The 26,732-nt window shown below is 35.4% G+C and overlaps 1 protein-coding gene across 13 annotated transcripts in view; it reads left to right on the top strand.

The window, feature by feature from the left end:
- The window catches only part of PCDH9 (protocadherin 9), an 881,206-nt gene that overhangs the window by 123,631 nt on the left and 730,843 nt on the right, over window positions 1-26,732 (top strand). The window lies entirely within an intron of this gene.

The raw sequence follows: 26,732 nt of genomic DNA, 5'->3' as shown, positions 1-26,732 counted from the left end.
GACATGACATTTATTTAGTGCAAATGCTTTGTGATTTATTAAATATCTATCTCACTTCTAGAAATAACTGGAACAGTAATTCTAGCCACCACCACCCACCTTCCAGTCAGAAATCGGTTCTTTTGCTATTGTTTTTATTGCTGTGTTATTTTTAGCTCTTTTACTTTGTCACTATGTTGATTTATTTTCTTTTTATGCAATTTTCAGTCCTCTTTGTTTGCATTTCCTAACAAAGATATTTTAACCATCCTTCCCTATCACCCAACAATAATAAGTCTACTTCATCAAGTAAGAGCAAGCTGTGGAAATACAAATTTTCTTTATCTTGTCACTTTTGTTTGTATTATTCCCTTTAAATTCTTTTATGCTAACACTTTTGGCATAAGGTAACCATGCAAACTAGAAAACTTAAAGAAAGTTTGGGTTAAATCTAATCAGAAACAGGATTTAGATAAAGAACTTAAATAATTGTGGACATTAAATTACGTTATTTATAATCAAAAGAATTAAGAAAAAAATGCCACTACATTTAGCAGGCTTTGGAAAGGACCGTCCTTACTGAAACAATACCTGATTTTTTTTTCCCTTCACTTAATTTTAAGAGGCATTTCCTCTAAGCATTTAACCATTTTTTCAAACTATATTGTTTAATCCTAGATGTTTAGAGTTACAGAGCTGGGCAATGCTTCAGAGATCTTTACTCATTACTTAACAGATGGAATGCTCACAGAATGTCATGATTCAGAAATGATATAAGTATTTTGACATTCTGCAAATTAATATTTATTTATTGCATACTCTTCCAGAGCTCTATTTGGTTTGTTTTTTAGGATCATTTGTTCCTCCTGTGTCTTTTGTTGTTGTTGGTATTGCTGCTACTTGCTTTGTTTGTTTTTAATCTTGGCAATGATGCTATGTTTTAGTGTTTCAGTGATATGGAGCTTCAGGATCAGACGTTAATTGCTGTGCGAGTGTTTTGTGTGTGTGTTATTACGTGTGTGTGTGTGTGTGTGTGTGTGTGTATTTAACCAAATCTAAAGAGTGGCTTTTGAAGAACTGATTTACTTTCTGCAACATTTTTAAAAATATTTTTTATTCATATATGTAGACAACACTTATCAACTTCACAAGGATGTTGTTCGGGATTAGCTAATTAGAAGGTACTTAGCACATTTATATAGTGCTCTGAAGTCCTTTTCTGGTAAGGTTTCCCCAGGACAGTAAACTGTTTAGCTCTTCATTGGTTGTGCTCCTGGTTTTTATCAGTTCTAGGTGTGTGGTTTTTCTTTATGTTGAGAATTTATAAATGCTTTGACCCCACAAATTTGCTTTAGTGTGGGCTCCAGGATATCAAAATTAAAATAAAAATGAAATTAGTTTTTTCCTTTACTGGAAAGAGTAACAATAGATCAAATGGTTATGAGAGCAGAAAGCCCACTTAAGGATAGGTTGTAAAAACTTTTTGCATAGCTCCTGTCCAAAAAGACCCAGTTACTGTTTTAGCCACAATGAGTTCCTTTTTTCTAATAGTAAACAGCCGAGCAATTAAAGCAGTTTTTCCATTTTAAGAAATATCCTCTCGCTATATTTTGCCTAATATTTGACAGTTTATTTTTAAATTGATTGGTGCCTAAGAATATAGATCATTTATTTTGTATTGCAGGTAAAATTTTTATATGAAATGAAAAGAGAAATTAAAAGGATAACTTTTAGTTAAATCTGCATTTATATTTTGAAAATATTTCAATTTTTAAAATTCTTAAGATACTTTTAAAACTGTGCCAGTCATGCATCTGATAATGAAAGTAAAGCATAGGAAAATGATCTTATCGCTTTACTTTTACATAGTTTTTAAAAATGGACTTTCTTAGAGCAGTTTGAGGGTCACAGCAAAATTGAGCAGAAAGTGCCAAGTTCCCATATACCACCTGTTCCCACACACGCACAGCCTCCTTCTCTGTCACCATCCTACGCCAGAAAGAAATCAGAAGTGGATAAATAATGCAGTAACACAAAATCTGCGTATCTCAAATATGGTGGTTCTATTATATACTATGGTGATCCCTAGCCAGCAATGTGAAGGAGAACCTCTGATGGGAGCAGTTGAAGAGAAGTGAACAGCCTCTAAAAGTTGTCTTTTAGCCAATTTCATTTCATTAATCAGGATCCTATTCCTTGAGTTGCTGAGGTTTCCTGTGGTGTTGCTGAGAACTAGATCCATCTGGGGGGGGGGATTATCTACCGGAAAATAAATTCAGTTTTTCCATCTCTTAGTTGACACAATGAGAATATATTCTAGGGAGGCTGGATTTAAACAAAATGAGTATTTTTTTAGTAAATTCTGAAACTCTTCTGGGTATAAAAAATAAAATATTTTTCAAATGATTTGGTAGAATTTTGTGGTTTATGGCTTTGTTGTGTTGCTGTATGGTAATCTGGTTAAAAGAGTGACAGCAATATTATAAACTGATAAGGAAAATACAGTATAGGAAACACTCCCCCAACACAGACGCACAAACACACACACACACACACATTGTTTTTTTTATTAATGACTACCCTATGTAGATGTTAAGTAAATGTTTTTCCCCAAATAGGTAAAAATCTGTTACAGTTTCTTAAGGAAAATTTATTCTCTATAATATATTAACTATGTTTTGGTTAAAAGAAACCATTGACTATCACGTGCTTGCTTATCTTTACCGATACAGCATGCATAATTATAAAAGTTAGCTTTCTGTTCCTTCCTGGCCTCAAGTAACTGCAGCTTCAGCTATGGCATGGGCCAATGAGATTTGCCTTTTAGTAAAAGGTATTTAGTTTCTATTTAGTTGTGGCTATTTTTCCGAGTATATAAAGATTCAAGCTGCAGTAATTTGGACTGTGTTTTGTTATATGACAAACCCAACAGTTCGTGATAAATAAGGTATTGTCTGAGACCTTGAGTTAGATTCATTTAGCTGGGGAAAGGAACTAATCATTTCTTTGGTGACAAAGACTCAGTAGGCGACAAGTACTATGATAGGTACTTTATATACGTTATCTCATTTAACCTTCACAACAAGGAGCCCATTAAAATGAACCGAAGAGCAGAAAGCTAATAATGCTTCCAAAGTCACACAGCTACAAATGGCAGAGGCAGAATTTAGTAAAATGTGTTGCCCTGATGACTAGTTTGATGTTTCATCCTGGTTAAATGTGCATCTTCTCTTCTATATTAGCAGAGAGGCTGCCATCATGGGTTGTGTCATCTGACACTGGTTTTCTTTTATCTAATTTGCCCCACCTGTACATGTGGACTGACTCTGAGGAGCTTAAATATATTACTTTTTAAAAATATAATACTTAAAATCTTTTCTGACTTTGATGAGAATTTTATATAATCCATGACTTTGAGTAATAACCAAAGAACACCTTGTGTCCAACTCTGCACTGTAATCGTTCACATACAATCCTAGTGAATTCATTACCACAGTATATAGAGTTTTTTAAAGAAACTCTGAAATACTTCTTGGACACAGCTGTATTCCATGCTGTCTGAGTAATTGGAATGCAAGTAACACTCGATTGAACCACACACAAGCCAAAGACTAATGCCTACTTCTGTGCTGTTCATGCTTCAGTGAAGGTGGTAAAAATGAACAAAACAATTTGAAAGAATATTTGTCTTTTGGAAAAAAAAAAAAAAAGACCTCTCAAGCTTTTAAATCAAAATATATATGTCATAAGGAGAGCCAAATGTTTCAGAGTTTTCCCATCAGCTTAGGGAGACAACTTGATTTTCAACTAAGAGTTGCTTTTCAGTTCTTAAAATATTATTGTTTCCTGATTTTAGTGTGAGATTTTGGCCAAATTCTGGGCTAAGGGACATTGATAAAACACTTGAAGGGAATGGACTACTTTTAGCTGGAAAGGCAGTAATGGTAACATGGTTGGATTTCCCCGGGAATGGAATTCAGAAATTCCAGAAGATTTGGAAACTGGGTAAAAGAGATTCATGATTCAAAGAACTGGCTTGACATCATTTAAAAAAAAAGAGAGAGAGAGAAAGAAATTCATGCCTGCTTCATTAAGCGTGTTTATGCAAGCAAAACCAAAAAATAAAAAACAAAAAAACAAGCTAAGAATGTTCTGAGGTCTTTCTTGGTAGGCAACACAACAATGCTAGATATGGGTTTGTATTTTGGCATTCTTATGTCGCCTCTGTCACCTTGGGCAAGTTACTTAATCTCATTTCCATCATGTGTAAAGTAAAGAAACACTAGTTTCTTACAATAGGAGTCAGGGTTAAATGCTACAAAATATCTAGAGCATAAAACACATTGAATGCCTTTCAGAAATGTCAGCTGCATTCTTTCTTCTCCTTTTTAAACCATGACTATGAACTTTGTTAGAAGAGATATTTAGATAGTGTTAGCTACTTCAGCCTGGGGTGGAAATGAGGATGTTAACAAGAAGGGTTTTGTGGTAAAATTTTCTAAGTTACAGGAATAGGAAATTGAAATATGAGAAGTAAATAGTGAGAATGGTCGAAATGCTTTTCACCAAGTGTTCTCATTAGTCCACGATTTGAATTCGTGCCCATGATTGCTACAGATATTACTAAGGAATGTCCTATTCTGCTCCTGAATACCCATGAGGAGTTCTGAATACTTGCTTGGGAGTGTATTTCCTATAACTTAGTATTGCAGTCTTTGATTAGTGGAGTATAAAGGTTTTCAATTATATAAGCAAATGTATTGCTTGTAGTCAGTGGGAGTCCATGGAGTAGAAGAGTGTAAAGTTCTGGTTACACTTTCTCTTTCTTAGCAAACCTACCCAGTCCATTTCTGGTAGCTTTTCTACCACCTCATCCTCCAAATTCCCTAAAACCAGAAAGTAAATTTACCAAGATAAATAATACTGGAACTAGATAGTAATGTCATCTAATTGCCAATAGCCCTAATCATAAGGTTCCACTGTCTGTAACTGTGTAGCCATCTTGCAGGCAGGTATTGACTACAGGGGCTGGAATCTCTACAGATCTGCTGTGCTAAATGGATGCGTTGATCTTCTAGTGAGGAAAAGAAGCAGGATGTGATAATTATCAGAGAAATGATTAGCATACTTTTATCTGAAGGATGTTATTCTAAGGTGTTGTTTGTTGAGTTCATAGCCCAGAGATTACAGGTGACAATCATAATTTCACTTTTTTAGAGACACTTTACTCAAATTTTATTTTTTACTAGCTGATAAAATTAAACTTCCCTTCTAGCTACTTCCATTGGGTTTCAAATGATAGCAAGTGACGTTTCTCTTTTGGGGATCAAAACATTCTTAGCTCAGATCTTATTCTGTGAGACTGATATTGTGTAATTACGTAGTTTTGAAGTTGCTATAGATTTCTTTTTCCTTTGCCTAGTGGCCTAGTAGTTTACATCACTAAGTAGCTGAAGTTCCAATCAGTAAGTGAGTCTGATGGCTAGTTGGGTCTCAGAAATGCTGAAGCCGATATGAGACACTGATTCGTATTGCCCACGTTATTATTTTTCTGTAAGAAACCGAATGATGTTATAAAACTGAACATTACAGTTGGAGAGTAAAAGCTCTGGCTCCTAGGATATTTCTCATTGTGCTTTTTATGGGAAATAAAATGAAATAACATAGGGGAGAAATCATGTGGTTTAGTGCTGTTGAGATGACAACTTTAGCAAACAAGGTATGCTACCATCAAGGAAGGCCAGTGCGGCATTAGGCATTGAAACTGTCTCCTCAGTGAGGGGGAATAAACTACCAGGAAAGAGTTATGATAATGGCAGTAGAGCAAATCTCTATGGGCCTTTAGAAGTGAGATTTTTGCTTTTCTCCCATAGATTTTTGCCTGGATTCTAAAGCTATACATGCATCCAGGTACATTGTTTCTGAGTCATTTTCTTTACAATTCGGTACACGTTTACTGAAGAAATTAATAACAAACCATGTTATTGAAGGTTTGATTTTGCTACAGATTGAGTGCTATTAGTTATTTGAATCAAAAGAAAAATACCTAAGATAAAAATCTGCCAGTGCTGAAAGATTGGGATCACTTTACATATATGTATCATAAGCCAGATATATAATAGATCCTTGATATGGATATTAAAAATTTCAAATCCCATAAAATAAGCTAAGAACAACCCAAGGAAATGGACAAAGTGCTTTTTGTTACCTTAAAAATAAGATCAGGGGCCAGCCTAGTGGTGTAGTTGTTAAGTTCATGCATTCCACTTCAGCAGCCCTGGGTTCGAGGGTTTGGATCCTGACACAGATTTATATCCATGTTCATCAAGCCATGCTGTGGTGACGTCCCACACACAAAATAGAGGAAGATTTTCCCAGATGTTAGTTCAGGGACAATCTTCCTCAAGCAAAAATAGGAGGATTGGCAATGGATGTCAGCTCAGGGCCAATCTTCCTCACCAAAAAAAAAAAAAGAAGAAGAAGAAGAAGAAAAGAAAAGAAAAGTAAGATCAGAATGAAAATAAGTTTATTTAAAATTCTGATAATTTCAATATAGACCAGAAAGTCAAATCACTGAAGAAACTATGGAACTGTTCTTAACATATGTCCAAAATCTTAAATCTTGCTTCTGTATTTTAGATATAAGTAAAACAAATTCCCTTTAAAGTATTACATTCTGCTGCAGAAAAAATTACAAAACAATCTGAAAAAGCATGAACCTCAATAAATAATAAATAATACTTAAAACAAAGCCATTTTATTGGGAATAAAAGCACATGATTCTGTTCATTTTTCATAAGTCATTGGTGGATTGACACAATAAATAAAATCAGAAAAAAGAAAGATGTCTATGACATACCTGAGGCAATTTTAACAAGAAATTGCTACCACAGTTTGAACCATGCCAAAGTGTTACATAAACTATTGATTTTTGCATACATTTTGTAAGTTTAATGCTTCTATGAGTATTAATATCTTCATTATGCAAATAAGGCAACTAATGAAGGGCAGAGCGGGATCAGCTGTGTGTGGTTTCAAAGGCAATGATGGCAACAATGTAGTGTGCCTTTGGAGGAGATTCTGAAGTCATGATTGTATTGGTTATAAAAGTAGAGAAAGCTTGTTTGAGTATCTGTTTGTATGTGTCTGATATAAGTAGGACTTGTAATACTCAGAAAAGATAACCATGGTGTAATAAACAGCAGTGGGATTTTGTTTCACAATCCCTAAGTATTTCCCTTCAGGCTAGATAGCTTCAGTTTTCTCATTTGTAAAGAGACATGTTAATATCACTTTCTGATTGATATATGACAGTCATAGAAGATGATGCATGTATTTTGTCAATTACAGAGCACATACAGATGTTGATTTTTGACTGTTATTATACCTATTAATTATTCTAGGGAGGCAGAAGTCAGGAAGCAATTTTGAAAAAACACTCTAACCCTGCCATCCACATTTGAGCCTATAGTCATTCTATTTCTCAAATTATTTCTTAGGATGATTAAAATATAGGACATTAGTCCCTGGTAATCTGCTTAATGTTGGAAGATTAAAAATATCACAAATCAAAGTGAATATGAAGAAATTCAAAGGTTGCGGCTGCCATCACAGATTCTTGGGCACATAAGCCAAAATCTGTATATAAACGTAAGAGAACAACATTGGCAGCAAGTCATGGCAATCCACATATTCAACAAAACGTGATAATATTTGTAGTTGGAGTTTTATAAACTTTAGCTTTTGTAATGTGTAACAGTGTGGATTTAATTTTGCAAAATCTACACCATATTAGCTTCATCTCTTGCATTTTTCATGAAGATTTTTGTGTAGATAAAACATAGATTTATGTTTTGAATTTCAGTTTTATGTACATTTGTAATATTTAAGTCATTTAAATAAAGAGCATATGTGATTTTAAATTTCATTGCACCAAAGGGATGTAGAATTTATTTAAATTAATACTTGAGTTCAAACATGTTGTGAATTTATACATTCACTGGAGGAGGAAGAAAGTGAAACATTTTAGGAAGCATTCAAAGGAGAAGGAAGTTGAAAGTGAGTCATTTCGTAACCACTGCCATATACAACATCAAGGGTTGAGGAAAAGTACAATCAAGTTCTAAAAATGATAACACACTTTTAGATCTACAGGTGCTCTAATGGTAAAAAAAATATATGTCGGGGCTGGCCCTGTGGCCAAGTGGTTAAGTTTGCGCGCTCTGCTGCAGGCGGCCCAGTGTTTCGTTGGTTCGAATCCTAGGCACGGACATGGCACTGCTCATCAAACCACGCTGAAGCGGTGTCCCACATGCCACAACTAGAAAGACCCACAACGAAGAATATACAACTATGTACTGGGGGGCTTTGGGGAGAAAAAGGAAAAAAATAAAATCTTTAAAAAAATACATATATCAGTGAAGATTCTAGAATTAGACTTAATTTGATTACTGGTTCTACCAGTTCCTAGTTGTGTGACCGAGAACAAGTGATTTAAGCTGCCTGGGATTTCATTTCTTCATCTGTAAAATAGTACCTGTCTCAGATTATGCATAAGAGTTAACAAACGTCAGCATCTAAAATGTGGTTGCTTCCTGAGTTTTGTGATTGGACTATGCCCTCAATGGAATAGCATGCCTTCTTGTTCTCATATTTTCTATCAAATTTAACAATTTTCTTCATTTTTATTCTTCAGCATTTCAGAACTTCATTGTAATTTTACACAACCCTTGCTTTAATAGCTGGTAATGGTTAATTCAGTCACTACTGTTTTTTCCTCTTTATGTTGTACAACATTCTTTATTCACCCTTGAGTAAATTTGTAAATTCCTAACTTATAAAAGTGCCCACCATGTGGTAAGCACTAAATGAAGAAGCAAATATCATTGTTGTTTTTCAGTGCAGGATAACGCCTTCTAATAGCTTTTTAAACTAAGTGTTTATGGCCGAAAAAGATGTGTTCATTAATGAAATTTTACAGTGGTACCCTAAATTCTTCCTATTTGAACGGTTATCCAGGGACCAGCCACTTTAGCATTACCTGAAAGGTTGTTAGAAATGCAGACAATCAGGTCCCACCCCAGAAGTAATGAATCAGAATCTGCCTTTTCACAAGTTCTCCCGGATGATTCACATACATATTAAAATTTGACAAGGATTGCCCTAAAACATTTTCATCCAGCTATAGTCTTCATTGAGAGTGCTTTTTTTTTTTTTTTTTTTGGTGAGGAAGATTTACCCTGAGCTAACATCCATTGCCAATCCTCCTCTTTTTTAGCTTGAAGACTAGCCCTGAAGTAACGTCTGTGCCAGTCTTCCTCTACGTTTTGTATGTGGGATGCCTCCACAGCATGGCTGATGAGTGGAGTAGGTCCACACCAAAGATCTGAACCCATGAACCTGGGCCGCCCAAGCAGAGCATGTGGAAGTTGAACCACTTGGCCACAGGGCCAGCCCCTGTGGTCTTCATTAGTAGTCATTTACTCTAATCATTGAACAGATATTTAATAAGTGCATATTTTGGTTTCTTGAAATTCTTCCATTCTAATGATTTGAGGTTGTGGTCAATGCAAAGGGACAAAGGTCAATTTGGAATGATCATGCTAAAATCTCAGCAGACTAATTAGCATGTTAGCTTGGGCCAGGGGAGGGGTTGCAGAAGCAATTAAGAAAAATAAGGAAAGTCAATCCTGTGTATTTGGGGCGTTAGTAATTTGGTCCATGACAGGTGTGGCTCATTGTATTTACAGGTGCACTAAAAGCTCCAGGAATAAGTAGGGTAAAGAAGTGACACTAAATATGAACTTTGTACTTTTTGCCCAGGGATAGTTCTATGAACACCTGAAAAGGGACAAAAACATAACAGCAAAATGCAGGTAAATGTAGAGGAGAATGTTCACATCTAGGGGATTCACTGTTTGACCAAAGAGATCCTTCATAAAAATGAGTTCCCTTGTGTATTTAGAATAATTTTATTTATAAAATGCAATTAAATAATTATATTACAGAAGCTGGTTATTTGTCACAGGATGATAACTTCTTATAAAAAGGAATTACAAAATTTTCACAAAACTCTATATTGCTTGAGGGCAGAATGCAAATTTGTTTATCCTTCATATATTCATGGTCTAATGCAATACATGGGTATGGTATATGTTCAAAAAAGTGGTTCAATAAAATGCATTGAATTGATCTTGACTGAAGCCTTTGGATTCATTCATAAGAGACATAAACTTCTTCAAATGAATCACTGCTATCTCATCATTGAGGGAAGGACCATTGAGGTTATATATCTTGGGCTTTGTAAATGAACAGCAAACTTAGAAAAAGTGAATTAAAAATACAATCTTATATAAACAGGCAATTATATTTCTGTACTTGTATATAATTAAAGTGAAAAAAAGACAAGTGATATTTGAATTTCTAATTATACATCTTCCACACAAACAACTGTTTCCTGTTGTTATAATATTCTGCCTCTGAATGTAGAATTGGAGATTAGAAAATGATGCCCACATTATTAGTGATCTTTACTCTTCTTGCTTTTGGGATATGTAGTCTGAAACAACCTTAAAACTTCATTAGGTTAAAAAATTTTGAATGAAGGCAATGAATACACAAAAGAAATATAAAATACGACAGAGTATGTTTATTTATAGAGAGTAAATTCTATCTCTCTAGTTATATTTTGTAATCTTATAGCTACTGTTCTTAACCTTCTTCCATACCACAAATTCAATATGATCCTATAATTAATGTTAGAAGTACTTGAAATATTAATACAAGTGTCAGAGACTTGCATGAAAATAATTGACTTCCTTAGTGTTCTTTTCATTGAAATAAAACTAGGATTGTATTTTTAAGCTGCTCAGTAATATTTTTAAAACATATTTGATAATACAACAGATCTCGCAGAGTTTCGAATGCCTAGTTCTCAACTTAAGCACTATGAACCTTGATGTTGTGTATGCTTCAAGTTCTTACACACTTTCTTTTCTGATCGATGAAGTGACGATTATACTATTTGCCCAAGTCTTAAGACCTCCTAAGGAATAGTGGTAACTCTCCCTCTTTAGTGGAGAACAAGTTGGCCAGTCTGTCAGAAGTTAAAACATCATTTGTTCACATACTAATCTCATCATTAGAGTTTTCTTGTGTCTTTTGCCAAAATTCTGTTATTTTTTATTGACCTTATAAGGAAAAATCTGGAACAAGATGTAAGAGAAAAAAAATGTTTTGTCACTATTGAATTCTCTGTGCAAGATCTATTACTGACACATAGGAGATGCTTGACAAAATTTGGTGAATGAAAGGATGGACTGCAGACTAATCTTGATGTAGACTATCATCTGAACTTGTTTGCATACCCACTCCTAGAAGCTGGGTAAAACGGAACTACAGTCTTAAATGATTTGCGATCCAAGAGCCATGGGTTAATGTCATGTATTAAACAACACTACGACCTTGTCCACAAAGCTAGAGATAAATGTCATATCAAGCCATTCAAGCAGAAATTCTTGTTCTTTAGGCAGTAACTCGGAGAGGTAAAAAACCGAAATGATGAAATAGTCCAAATCCCCTATCTTTCATATTGCAGAGTAGTCGCAATTCCTAATAGTGAGGCTCAGCAGCTTTTGGGCTGATCAGGCTATTTTGGTGCTATATCAAGAGAAAATTTTGACAGCCTTGGCTCGCAATTTAACCTCCTTCAGAACTGTTACAATCTGGTGGGGGAATAGCCACAGAATACTAAACATCTATCTTGTGTTAAAACCAGCCATTCTCTCATAAATAATAGCTGTATTTCATGCATGATCCTCTTTTTGTTCTGTTGCTACAGAAGCAGCCAACTAGGCAACAGAGGAAGCAAAAGTAAACTAACATATTCCCAGTTCTCTTGGCATCATTGATGAAAATGTCTATGATGCTTATGATGATCCAGAGGACATCAGAAGAAAAAACATGTTGGCTTGTGTTGTATAAGTAAAGTGTGTGTAACAGGGGAAGGGAGCATGGACAGCCAATGTTTGCCAATTGAGAAGAACAAAGCTCAGAGGGAGGATGTGTTACAGCTCCGAAGTGTGCTGCAGTTCCCGGAGACTTAGAGATGAGCATTTAAAATATTTTTAATGCTCAGAACTTGCATTTACCATTTATGTGCTAGTAATGGTTGAATAACTTACTATACTAAAATTTATTTCTTAGAGAAGATTAGAGAATATAAACCTTTCTCTCTGTAGATTAGAGTAAAATGGGGTTTGTGACATATTCGTAAAATTGGTACTAAGAAGATTTATTCTTGTATCCTTTAATCTTTTCTCTCATGGAACATATAAAATACTTTTCTAAGGCCTAAGACTCAGAAGCCTAGTGGAAGGTTTTAGCATACATGTCTTCCTGAGGGAAGAGTAAAGACCCTTCTTTGAAGTAAGGCAGTCCTGGTGTTGCACACTAGAAAAGGATCTTAAAAATGTCTGTGCAGGGCACTGGCCCCATGGCCGAGTGGTGAAGTTCGCGCGCTCCGCTTCGGCGGCCCAGGGTTTCACTGGTTCAGATCCTGGGCTCAGACATGGCACCGCTCATCAGGCCATGCTGAGGTGGCGTCCCATATAGCACAACCAGAGGCACTCACAACTAGAATATGTAACGGTGTACTGGGGGCTTTGGGGAGAAGAAGAAAAAAGAAATGTGCAAGCTGAAACCGCACAAATCAATGGAAAAAATTACAATTGTTCTGTCACTTTTTGAAAGTTTTTACAAAACCTTGAAAGCTCTCTTCCTGCTGGTCATACATGTATAGGGAAATGAACAACTAGTAAAACTAATATTTATTTAGTACACTATAATTTAATGCCTTGGAAACATTGACCATTAAAGTGTTTTATTTCTTTGTAAAAGAAAAAACGTATCAAGAGTAGTTTAAACAGTTCTTGCCCTTTTCTTCTCTTCATATAACTTATCATATGGAGCGAGCATCTTTTCTATGCCTTGGTGAATTGTCATACTCCTTTCTAAGTTTGGATCAGCTAGCAACATTTTATCCTTTGCAGTTTCAATATTTTGGATTCTTCCTGAGAGTTCCATTATTGTGAAGTTTCTTGCCTGCGTCGCTTCTGGACATCATCATCCTTTTCACCACAGCCATTTTGCTAATTTATGTCGATAGCTTTGCCTTCACTGAGTTCCTCTGGCTGCAGATCTACAGCCGCTTGAACACAGCAGAATCAACATTCCCATACTCAATTATTTCTTCGATAACCCATTGGTATTCTTTCCAAATTTTACTTGTGATGTTATCATTTTTTGTTTCTTTGCTACAGTTTTCATCTTTGTTGGCCAATTACCTCTTTCAATTATCCATTTTCGTAAAATGCCATGTAGGTTTATCACTGGGAGACAGAAAGAAACAGAACTATATACTTTGCTGTCTGTGCATTTTGAAAGAAGTGCCTAGATTGGACGCTGATAAACACATAGTAGTTTGTGGACTGAAGGGCTAGCAGCAGAATTTGTACTGTGTGATGCTACAAACTGTATGTCAGCCACTATTAATACACTGTGGTAGCTGAAGTTTGAACCAGGTCGTTGGGAGACTGGTCTTGTTTAACTAAACCATGGTAACTACAATTCATACATACGAGAAATGTGCAGGGGCTGGCCTAGTGGCGCAGTGGTTAAGCTCCACATTCCGCTTTGGCAGCCTGGGGTTGCCAGTTCAGATCTCAGGTGCAGACCTACATGCTGCTTGTTGAGCCATGCTGTGCCAGGCGTCCCACATATAAAGTAGAGGAAGATGGGCATAGATGTTAGCTCAGGGCCAATCTTCCTCAAAAAAAAAAAAAAAAGAAATGTGCAAATGAGGCTGCCCGTATGCTACATTAATAATTTACATGATTTATACCTAAAAAATAAATTCCTTTTAGGTTCTTTATCAAAAAGAAAAACATTGAACAGTCTATAGGGGCTATATGGTTTGTTTTCACCCACTGTTATGCCTCTATAGGATTTGCCTGAATAGAGTGTTAATATTTCCCTTAGTTATAAAGACAATTAGAGAGAAAACTGTAGGCTATATCAAGCTTGGGCTCACAGGATTTGCTAGTGGAGTCGTTTTGGGTCAAGAATTGTTTTTCACCTTACAGATTCTGAAACTTAACATTAACACATCATCTGTATAAGTGATGAGGTTCTGGAGGATTCATTTTTGTTAGCTAGGCTAACAAGAAAATACTAATTTATATTGTAGATCTGTCTACCTCAACTGAACATTTGCATTTGGTAGTTCCTTTGGACAAGCTCATTCAGTCAAGAGATGAAATCATTGGTTGGAATATTCCTTATTAGCTACAGAAGTAGAGCATAGTAAGAGTTAGGTCTCAAGCTATTTTTTGTCCAATCAAATAAGCACATTCAATAATTTGTCTCTCCATATTTGAAGAATATTTCTCTTCATATCCAGGGAGCCAGGTATTAGAATTAGCACTTTATCGCCTTGTTGGTGTGAAATGAATGTTGACAGACTGTAAGTTTCCGATAGCAATTTGTCAACAATACTTTTTAGTGGCCAAAATTAATTCATTTTATAACACATCTCTTGTAAATAGTTGAACTTTACAGTTCATGTGGCAATATGCTACGTATATTTGAAATGGCCAGCACGTAGTAAGTGCATACTGAATGCTTCGTTATCTTTTCTTTTCCTCCCATTCGTTATTTTTGTCATTTTTGTGGGTAATCTTTCTTTAAGGACATACGGTATTGCTCCTTGCAGAGCTTAGAAAGATCCTTAGGACTCTCAGGGCAATATTCACAGATTACTACATTGATTACTTTTGTACTGGGGATGTGTCCATCAAGAAGCCATTTTATAATCTTGATGTAAATCTTCATTTATTGAATGAATTTTTTCCCATTAAAAAAACCAGAGTGAACTTTTCTAGTTTTTAACCCCCAATGGTAAGAGTATGTGTTAATAAAACTTGTAGCCTCCAATCAGTGAATATACTCCTAAGTATAAGATTAACTAACAACATATACCAGGAACTAGTGGGGCATAAACTCTTAATACAGGCCCCATGTTTAGATGAAATTTACATGGGCTGGAAAATTAAAAGAGACTAAAAATCTCTTTTAAACTAAATGGTCAACCTGTTTCAAAATGAATGTTCCTAAGACATGCTAATAAATTGAGCTATGTCACATTTGTGTTTGGAATCTCATAAGGGCGGTTCCAAATCAGCCCTCTCGGGTGTACATGGATGTGGCTCTCAGAGTGGCTGGTACTAACATGATGTATACTCTAACGTGTTCCATTGAAGGAGTCTTTTGTGCTCTGTGCTTATTTTTCTGCTGACCATTCCCTTGTCAATTTTTTTCCTATTACTACATGAACAACACTCTTGATTAGAAAAAAAAAATCAGGCTCATGAGGTCTTGTAAGGATACTTATTAATGAAAAGCCACAGTCTGCAGAACTGATTATTTTCCTGTAATTCTCTGTATATATGTTACTTTAAACAGTCAGATTTCCTTTTCCCAGTTGCAAGTTGACATTTTAAATGAATATATAGACCATCTTTTCTCAATAATGCTAGTGACACACATTTTTTGTTGCTCTCTCTAATTACTTATTTAGGGCTGTATAAGAATGCTTCCCACTAGACATCACTAAATGTACTAACCCAGTTATGTTTCCAGACTGGGTTTTGTTATTGTAACATGATTAAAATACCACATTAATTATGTAAAACTCTATAAAATGGAATTCAACAGAGGTAATAAATGCATATTAATAATACATAAGTTATTAATCTGTATATTCAGTTGAATGAGATGCAGAATATATTTTCAATTCATGGAGATTAACTTTACTTTTTATACTTATTTTCTTTAATCTTATCCAGCTAAAAAAAGAAAACCATTTTCAGGGTGAACCAGGATTCAAGATCCTTTTTATTAATTTTATTTTAGCTTCATAATCCAATTTGAATAATTATTTAGCACACTGGAAAGTTCCAGAGATATTGTAGTATTTTTTTGGACTTGGATTCTTGTTTAACAAAAGAACAAGTAGAAATCAATATCTGAAAATATAGAGTTTCAGAAGTTTTATGGGAATTTTTATTTAAACAGCACTGTAAAATTATTTGGTCTGTTTATTTAGGAATTTGTACCTGGGTCGAGCTCTGAGAACAGATGTTTGTGATTTTTTGAAGAAGCAACATGAAGACATGGGGATGATAAGAAGTACCATTTGTAAATATGGATTTTTACTTAGATATTTTTTCCTCCAAATGATTTCCGGAAAAAAAATTGGAAATCTAGAATAAGGGATAGTAGAACATACAGAGAGGAACTACTGGTAAAGTTTTGATTTAAAAATTGAACTCTGACTCGGAGGAATATTAAGAAACACAACATGAATGTACAGGACCTAAATTATATCCTGTCAGAGGCCAAACAGGATCACTGATTAAGAGACAGTTAAGAAAAATCTAATAAAGGAAAATAGTGAACTTCTCATTCTTAGCAGTCAGTCTCCAGGAAACTATTAAAGGTGGAGTAGAAACGTCGTCGTTAGTGCTGTCCAGTCGATTCTGACTCCCAATGACCCTGTGTAAAGCAGAGCAGAACCCTGCCTGGTCTTTTTACACCATCCTCTCACCTTCCGGCGCTGTATCAGACAATGCTTTGCTGCTGTTCATAGGGTTTTCATGGTCAGTTGTTTTTTCAAGTGGGTTTCCAGATCCTTCTTCCCAGACTGTCTTAGTCTGGAAGCTCCACTGAAACCTGTCCACCATGGGTGACCCTGCTGGTACTTGAAATATTGATGGTATATCTTTCAGCATCATAGCAACACACAGGATGATAAACAGTATGACAACCAACAGACAGTGGTGTTGTCCCCTGACTGGGAAAGGAACACAGACCTTGGCCGTGAGAGCACTGAATCTTACCCACTAGACTACCACGGCTGACAGTAGAAATGTTACATTTCAGATATAATAATAAATATAATACTAAAGGGAGAACAGGATTTTACCATTTTAAGAGCAGAAGATTTGCAGTACAGGGCAGGGAGTACAGATTACATTTGTAGGGTTTCAACATACCCCAAAATTAATCATATAAAACAACATCCTGTTCTATGAGACTGTCGTTAACCACAGATGATACTTGGCTAAATGCATAACAAAACAAAACAAATTCACCACATTGGTTCAACTATTATCACCGCAAACAACCATTTATTACGTGTGATTCATTCTGGAATTACCACTGTTCTCTATTTTCTTGTCTTTTCTTATTTTTGAGTCAGTCTCACCATTCTCAACATAGTAAATTGAACAATGTTTAAACCACGGGACCACTAGATATAGGTATTTGTTTTTTTCAAAATTAAATCAGAAAGTTCTTTTACCATCACTACTGCCTTAATATAAGAACACCTCACATTAAGTTAGAGTGATTGGCAAGGGTTTAATGGTTTGCTAATCAGAAAGTTACTGTACTTTTTGCAAAATAATGACAGTTATTCCATTAGATTTCATAACAAGATCACACAGATTCATGGGTTTGTTTATTATGCACCAATGCATAGATCACAGCTAACATAACTAAATAATTTTCACAAAGAGGTTAATTCATAGATTGTGCTTCTGCTAACACTCTGTTATCTGCTCACAGCATTGACTGTATTTGGTGACTGCCATCCTAATAGGCTGTTAACACTGGGCAATTGATTCTAAGGGAGTTTGCCTAAACATTGATGATTTGCTTTTGTTTTCTAATTCCTTCTGAAATCCCAAATTGTTTTATTGATTTTTATTTGCTGATACTCTTAATGCAGATAGTAGTCATGGTTATAACAGCATTAGACTGAAAACGAACACTTCATAGAAATATAGTTTCATAAATGGCTAATCAGAGGGTATTTAAAGTGGGACCTTTGAACATTGACTACTAGGCAAAAAATGTTGCTAATGTAGCATGTGGCCATTAGAATTGTAATTTTTGAAATTTTTGATTCTAATAGCCTTTTTATACATTTTCCACTAAAATTCCAAATTTGGTGTTCTGAAGTCTATATGAAATATATGGATAATAATTAAATATTTATTGTAGTTAATTGGATAATTGGTTAAAGTTTTGAGAGCTTTGACAATGGTTTAGGAATGATAAAATCACATTTTAAATTACTATAAAGTGTATTAACTTACCAAGAAAGTGTTTCTTTTCCCATTTAGAAATTATTTTATTGTATTTTTCATACATTTCACCATATTTTTAAGTGATAAATAGGAATAGATTTCTGAATACTATAATTTCTTAATATATCTTTTATTTCCTGTGTGATAAGAGTATCCTAAATGCCTTACTTTTTGCAATTTTCAGAAATCCTTGATTCCAGGTGCCCTTATGATGATCTTTAGTGCTTCTCTAACAAATTTTAGGGTCACGGTAACTATACTACTTACATGTGGACTTTGTTAACCACCCGTGAGCCTTGGACTTTGTCCACTATTATAAAGTGACTTTTTCTTAGTTTCTTATTTGTGGATCAGATCCAGACTGGCCACTGCAGAACTATAATAGAGAATTGCTTTCTGATTTATTGGAATGTTATGAAAGATTTAGATATAAATGTGAAGAGGGGCTCTAGATCATAAATAGTACTTTATTTTGATATCCCAGCCTCACTCTCTTCTAATAAAGAGACTTCAACAATCTAATTCATCAAATACTTATTGAATTTCTAGAACTTCCAAGGTGCTGTGTTTACACTTTATGAAGATAAATAAGACATGGTTCCTGCCATCAAGAGGCTTGAAGTCCAATGGGAGAATGAGATATTGTACAGAAAGAGCTATAATAAAAGACTTTTTTATAAAAGTTCACAAGTTGGAAAGATTACAGAAGGAATATATATGAGGCACATTTGAGCTTTGAATTTGCCACTTTATGTCCAAGAAAGATTTAGACAGGTAGAAAGAGAAGGAAGGCATGGTAGGAAGAGCAAAGACAGAGCTGAAGAACATGAAACTTTTTTGAGGAGCGTTGTGTGGGTTCAAATTCTCCTAGAGAAGCAGGCAACAAGATGGGGAAAGATCTACAGGGGGTTTATTGAAGGATGAAGGGGAGGGAGCTGGAGAAGACAGGGAGAGCCTGGAGACCAATGCAGGCCCCACACCTGTGCAAGAAGAGGTAGGTAAGGGAGGTTGGGCAGGAGAGGCTCAGGACTCAGTGCAGGGCTGAGAAAAACTTGGCCAGGCTGATGAGGCAGCTGGGAGCCAAGGCACTGGCACTAGTCCGCCTGCCTCTCTTAGCCTTTGGTGGGAAGCAGTCCAGGGAAGTATGGCTTCAGTATCGATACGTAGCCTCTGGAGTCTTTGTCCAAACCTGGCTCCTGCAAAAAGTTGGAAGGAGATCTGAGTGGCTGATGTCCGTTGACATTGCAGCCAACTTCAGGAATGCCCTGTAGTTTCCTTGGCTGGAACGTATAGAATGTAACACAGGGAAGGAGCTGAGACTACATCGGGGGGGGGGGGGGGGGGGGGGGGGGGGGGGGGGAGGGGGCGGGGTCATGAAATGTCATCCTTTGGAATGTGTGATTTATCTAATGCTAAGACATTGAAAAGTTTTAGCCTTTTATGTAGAAGTATCATCTACAAAGCATTAGCATTTAGAATATATCTAAACTAATATACATATGGATTTTTAAAAGGGGGGAGGTTGGGTATCCAACCACTGAGTATCTATTGTACTAATTCAACTGAAGAAATGAAGCCCTAAATGTTAATATTGAATGTTGATAGCTGTGACTGAAATGCAATGTCAGGAAACATGTTGACAAAAGAATCAAAGACTTTGGGAGAGATAATAAGTAGGACGAAAGAATGGGAGGGAAGAGAAATGATTCTAAGTTTAAATCTAGGTTCCTCAAAGAAGGTTAATGTCACCTATTCATTTATTCATTCAAAAAATATTTATCGAGCCTCTCTACTATGTGCCAAATACTATTTTAGACATCAGAGATAAGTCAGGGAACAAGAGGGGCAAAACTTCCTTGTTTGATGGAGTTTACATTTGAGATGAGACTGAAAATAAGCAAGATTTTTATCAAGTGGTGAGAAGTGTCACGAGAAAAATTCAGCAGAGAGTGCAGAAGAATAAGGAGGACCAGGGAGGTGAGGAGAGAAGTTACTCTTTTAAAAAGAGTGATCAAAGACATTTCATCAGAATTACCATTGAGAAAGAAATCCACAGAAATAGCTGAGGAAGCAGGCGAATGGGTATCTGAGGGAGAGTGAGGGACAGAAGAAAAGCAACAAGGCAAAGCCTTAAAGTAAGAGCTTTCTTGCTGTTCAATACACAGCAAGGGGGCAGGGAGATTGGGGAAAAGAGAGTGACACGGAGGTTAATGGGAAACAAAGCAAGAGACTAATGAGTGACGGTGATTAGGAGGTGGGGGCAGGTGTCGTTTATGATATTACATGAAATTAGAGGTCACTGATATTTTTGATCAGAGAAGGGGCTTGATCTCACTTCAATCTTCATTCTGCTGACCCTTTTGCAAGTAGACGGGAGGAGAGCAAATTCAGAAACAGGATTCCTCATGTGAGGCTCTTCCAGTATCAGGCAAGTGTTGTTAGCAATGAATGTGGTATGAAGAATTCAGATTTTGGATCTATTAATCAGACATAATCAGACATTAAACACTGCTACTCTGTCATTATTCTGCATATTCACTTCTTAAAGTTTGAAGCAGTGGTAATAAACATATGTCTTATGTTACTTTCAATAGGAAAATTAAACTCTATATTGTACATACATTGAGTGTTGCTGGTGATCTGTCTTGAATAAATAAGATGTACTATCATTCCTCTTCCAGTCGTCTTTCGAAAAACAGCTTTGTTTCACAAAATTTTATGATCACTTCTATTAATAGTTTTCCTAGAAACTAAAGAAGACTTTACAGACACTGATTCATCTGTCTGAAAACACTATTTCTCTTCCCCATAGTTTAGTTCCTGGTTTAAATACCACTTCAGCTGAGAAGTCTTTCCTGACTGAAAGCCCACATCACAGACTCCTGTGTTCCCACCCTGTGCTCCCGCAGCACTGCCTATTTTGCCTGTTATGACACCTATGCTTTGTGGTGCTTGCTGATTTCAACTTCTGTCTTTCCCCTTAGCCAAGGAGCTCTTTCCATTGAAGGAGATTTCTGCTACTGCTTCATTACACAGCTATTTGATTTACCAAATAATGATGTGTGTTTCTAGTTATTCACATATTGAGAAGACATAGCTTCTCGCAAATTTACTGAACCTCATCCATCTCCACAAATTCAAATGCCCCACTATGCTAAGTCTGCATATATGCACTCTCCTCCAAATGGGAGATTTGCATTTGTTCTTGCCTGTATGCGATCGGGAACTGAAATAATGCAGGTGGAGTACTGAGAGCAGTATCTGGCACATATAGAAAGTGCCAACATGTTTTCTCCCCCATATTTTAATATACTCATAATACAATATATGTTATACAGATATAATATAATATAAATTCTCCATTTAATATATATTCACCATTTCTTTTCTGAAATGGTTGGAAGATAGATGTTATAAGTGCCTTACACAAACAACATATTTGCTTATTGTCATTTTTTTCTTTAAATGTTTATTTTAATTTCAATTAAAACTTTTGTATGTGAAATTATATTAATAATACACTTATAGCACTGCTTTGCCAATATTTTTGCCAATTCTTTCCAAATTCTTCCAATCTCTAAATTTACAGAATTGCATAATAGGACCAGACAATACTTCACAAAGTAGAGTAGGATTTTCTTATAGTTTTGACATATTATGGTGTCTTGGTATTTTTATTTATTATTAGTAGTAGGAGTGACAGTAGTATTACTATTCACTTATTGGGGTTTTTTTGATAAATAGAAAAAGCACATTTGAACAATTCTAACTAGACCATTCAGATGGAGCGTTCTATTCTTGCTTATAATAAGGAAAACAATGGATATTGTTGAAAAGATTTCTAAATCTAAAGCACAGAATGTATCAGGTTATGTGTAAAAATATAGAAGAAAGGGTACAGAAATAAATAGAGATAATGAGTTGGAGTAGAGTAAGAAGGTGTGATGGAATTTTAACTAGATGTGAAAATAGATGGAGAGATTTTAGGAAACTTTCTGAAAAGTACCTATCATAATTAAGAAAGAAAACAGTAATGATTCCCCAGTCCCTCCAGGAAGAATGAGCTGTTAGAACAGAGAAGCTGGAGCTGGGGATGGCAAAGCAAGTTTGAAATAGCCCCCTAGGTTCTCCACTCCTTTCCCTTATGAGATCCAGATTTTAAAATCACATTTTTTCCTTTAAAACAATTAACTGAATTAACTCAAATTTTTTAAGAAAAGTAGGAATTTAAAAGTAGGAAAAGAAGGGAGAAGGGAATGCCCTAGAGTCCTCTTGGACACTACCCAGTGAGCAATAATAAAAGCTACATCTGTCAGAGTTTTTTTTCACTTTATGTTTATGTAAAAATCAAAATATTCCTAATTCCTTTCCTCTTCTTTCTTTCCTCTTTCATAAGTGACTTCAATAACCTTCCTTTTTATGCACCCACAAGAAAAACAATACTCTTGCTCCCTAAAGAAAAACAAATGTACTAAATTGACTTAGAAGTTTTGAGCAAGATGGACTACTTCAAAAGAGAGAACTAGATGCTGAAAATGATACATGTAGGTGGATTAAACTCCTTGGTGTCCTGAAATACTTTCATCATTTGGCTTTCTGCTTCTAAGCATTTTATTTGAAACAAGAAGTTTCATTGTTTTTTCTTGTCTATATCACACTAATACACTAGGGATTGCAAACAGAAGTACACATGACAACTGATCTATTTCCCATTGGGATGACACATGGCACCTAAAAAATGTCTGCACTTAGGACAAGAAAATCCTGGCTCCAGCTCAGGTTTACAGAGTGTCTGATCAGCTATCAGGGGATTCTCCTGTTCTCAAGTACGAGAATAAACTAATATATGTTGGGAACCAGAGCCCCCTTAAGACCATTTTTTTCCTTTTATTTTTAAGTTCAAAACAATCTTTTGCATATTAATACTAATAACTATGCTCTTGCTTAATTCCTTTTTACTCAGCTATTATAAATCACACATTAAAGACACTTTCAGACTACAGCACATCCTTCAAATTTTTCTCATTTTTGCTTGACTTTTATATTTTTACAGTTGAGTAGAACCATTCTATAGTACTTGTCTTGAGTTTTCTTCTCCTGGATAACCTTATAAATATATACGTATAAATTTATATATAAATAAACCTTATAAGTTTATCTGTAGGCACTTCAGGAAATAAATATCCTCTTGGCTGTGTTTCAAGACAAAACTGTCTTGTGTTGAGTTTCACTGCATAACATTTGCTGTTATAGGGAAATAGATAGATAGATGATAGAGATAGATAGATGGATAGATGATAGATAGATAGATAGAAATAGATAGATAGATAATTTCATTTCACTGAAATAAAAAGTATATAGACCAAGTCTTACATGAGGAAGGCTATCGTGCAAAACTGGAGTTCAGAAGGTTAAAGCCTCAAGCTAACCCAGGAGAAATAAAAAGCTCTTAAAGCAACTCAAGAAGTGGACTTTTAGTAGAACTATGTCATTTTAGTGGAAATGAAAATGCATTTTTGTGTTGGAAACTAGGGTGTTTTATGTGTATAAACAATATACATATATTAATATTATAATATTAAAAATGAAATAGACACCTAGTTAGCATACAAGAAAACTACATATCACATTTTGAATCTCAAAACTATGCGCCTTTAGAAAGATATTTATTACACGTGGAATAGTTTTACATAAGATAAAGCGGTTAAATAATAGTTACATTATTGTAGTAGTTATATAATAGACAAAGCTGTTACAGTATAAAGGTTTAGAATGTGAGCAGTGGTTGGCTGGGGTTTTCTGCCAAAAAGTTTTGTCTTTTAAAGATCTCCTGGGATTCTTATGTTCCCGTTTCATTTGATAGCCTTACTTGTGTGTTATCCCACTTGCCACCAAAGTTTCTTATTGTTTTCATCTTTTCCTTCTTGTTGCTCGTAATATGTAATGTCATGTTTTTATGAACATATCTTGTTTTTCTTCCCACCTGTAACCCCCTTGGAGGTCATAAGGAGTATTTTAATCGATCATATCATAATCTCTGGTGGAATAAAATCAGACAGTGTCTTAGTTCTTCCTTGAAACTTCTCTGCAGTTAAATTAATTGGATATGTATATTTCTGCAACAGCAAATATGAAGTTATTGATGGCATGAAGCAAAGGTAGCTTTTACTGATATGGGTCTTGATATTTACTGTCAGACCGTATGGCTCAACATTCATCTGCTGAAAAAGAAAATTATATTTGGCAGCTATGTGCCAAAATTCAACCGGTCGCTTTTAAACAGGCTCACGTACAAAATGAACTATTTTAATTACCTTTGGGTGTGTTCCATGACCATCACTTTCTGTTGGATTTTGGAACTCTACTGTTTGACGTATGACATTTCATCCTAATATTATTGAAGTTTGCTACATTTGAGGAGGCCATCAGTAACACTTCCTAGAACAATTTTCCAGACCCATTCACCTCAACTTTGTTCTGGGATGCCCTTTCCCATATTGTGATTCCCAGGCCACTTTCATGAGAATGACATTTGATACTTTATAAAAGTTGAAATCCTGAGGCCCCGCCCCAGACCATTTGGCATGTTTACCCCTAAATCTGCAATTTTAACAAGCGCTGTGTGTGACTGTAGGGTGCCTAAAGCCTTAAAGTGGCTGCTGTAGGACATGAACTTCAGGGAATCAACTGAGCTACTTTGAATATACTTATGTAGAACCAAATCATTTTCTCCAAAAACATTTACAACTCACCTCTGCATGTGGTCAACCATTATTTCAAAATTTTCTTTCATTGGAAGAAGAAAAATGAACTAAAATTATTGGTCCCTGAGAATCATCTTGTATACATTTTTTGAAATTTTCCGGCACTTAGCAGATATTCCCATTGTAGTACAAATACAAATTTATTTTTAATTTTAGTATTTACTTATTATGTAACAGAAGACATTCTACTTTGTAGAAATTTTGGAATATTTACACCACCACTATTTTTTGGAAGTATATTACATAGAAAACTCCCTTTCTGATCCTTGGGTTCCAGCATGCAGAAACTTGCCCTCCTGTTAATAATATGGGATTGAGGGGGCTGGCCCCACGGTAGAGTGGTTAAGTTTGCTTGCTCCATTTCTGCAGCCCCGGATTTCGCCGGTTCAGATCCTGGGCGGGGACCTAGCACTGCTCATCAGGCCATGCTGAGGTGGCCTCCCACATAGCTCAACCAGAAGGACCTACAACTAGAATAGAACTATATGCCAGGGGGGCTTTGGGGAGAAGAAGAAGAAGAAGAAGAAGAAAGAAGATTGGTAACAGATGTTAGCTCAGGTGTCAATCTTTAACAAAAAAGAAAACGATGGGCTTGATATGTTTATGTGGATAGATATATAGAGGTCAGCAGTCACTCCTAATCTGCTCAGAGGGATATCTCTCACTGGTTTCAAATAAGCCTTACGCAAAACTCTATGGCTTTTACCAGGAATTCAATTACACTAACCATACTTTTATAACTTTGGTAAATTTAGTAAGATTTATGGGGTAACAGTGTATTGAACTGTATGTTTTTTAAGCACTCTGTTATTACTGAATAGTTTGTTTTAATATTTTCTTGATACACTTCTAATAAATGTGTGTTTTATTTCTGTAGGAAAAATTATTAAAAGGTTGCTTGGAAAAAAAGATTACGATGATTTCAGCTATGATAGATACTACCAAATTTCTCTTCCACCATTGTATGACTTTAAATTCCTACCAAGGTTTTGCCAAGACTAGACATGATCAGTTTTAAATTTTTTAAATTTTGCCCATCTAAGAGTCAAACATATTATACAGTGGTATCTATTGACTTTTTATAACATTTAGTGAGTTTAGCCTTTTATATTTCTTCTTTTGTGATTTGGAGAATGGTAGTCACTCATTTTGTTTAAAAATCACTGCCAGTGGTTAGGCATGCAACGGAAATGGGATTACAAATCTATTAAATCTGATCATTCTATTGTCTTTAAATAATTTTGTTCTTCCAGTTTTTCTATTATGCCCTGGTATAGGGGGCTGAGCAGGGAGGGCTGGTTTTCCTTGAAGAGAAAAATCTCTGAAGAGAAAGTGCCTTTTGTTTGGGAAATGAATATGTAAATCTGAGTGTTCAGATTATTGCCTTAATTTGCTAGAAGGACATTTTGTCAAAATATATGCCAGACTACCTAGAGTTTAAAAGCTTGATAAAAATACAGACAACTGCTCCAGACCTATTGAATTAAAATCCCTAGCAAGTCGGGGAAGGACTCTGCATTTTAACATTGCCTATATGCAAACTATAATTTGAGTACCAATGCTTTGGGGAAAAAAAAATAAAGAGAACCAATTTATATATAATTATTAGAGTTTTTCATTCAAGAGCTAAAATGAACAAATAATTAGAAATACCAAGTACAGACCACAATGTTTATGTGAAAAGGAGAGCTATTAAGATGCATAATTTAAAAAGGAAAAGTACATTAAGACTGAATATAATGATTCTTGATGTCCCCTGCATAATTTAATCAGTGGCAAT

This window comes from Equus caballus, chromosome 17, assembly GCF_041296265.1.
Source record: "Equus caballus isolate H_3958 breed thoroughbred chromosome 17, TB-T2T, whole genome shotgun sequence".
Lineage (NCBI taxonomy): Eukaryota > Metazoa > Chordata > Mammalia > Perissodactyla > Equidae > Equus > Equus caballus.
The sequence above is the reverse complement of the archived record's forward strand: the minus strand, read 5'-3'. Positions and strand labels throughout refer to the sequence as shown.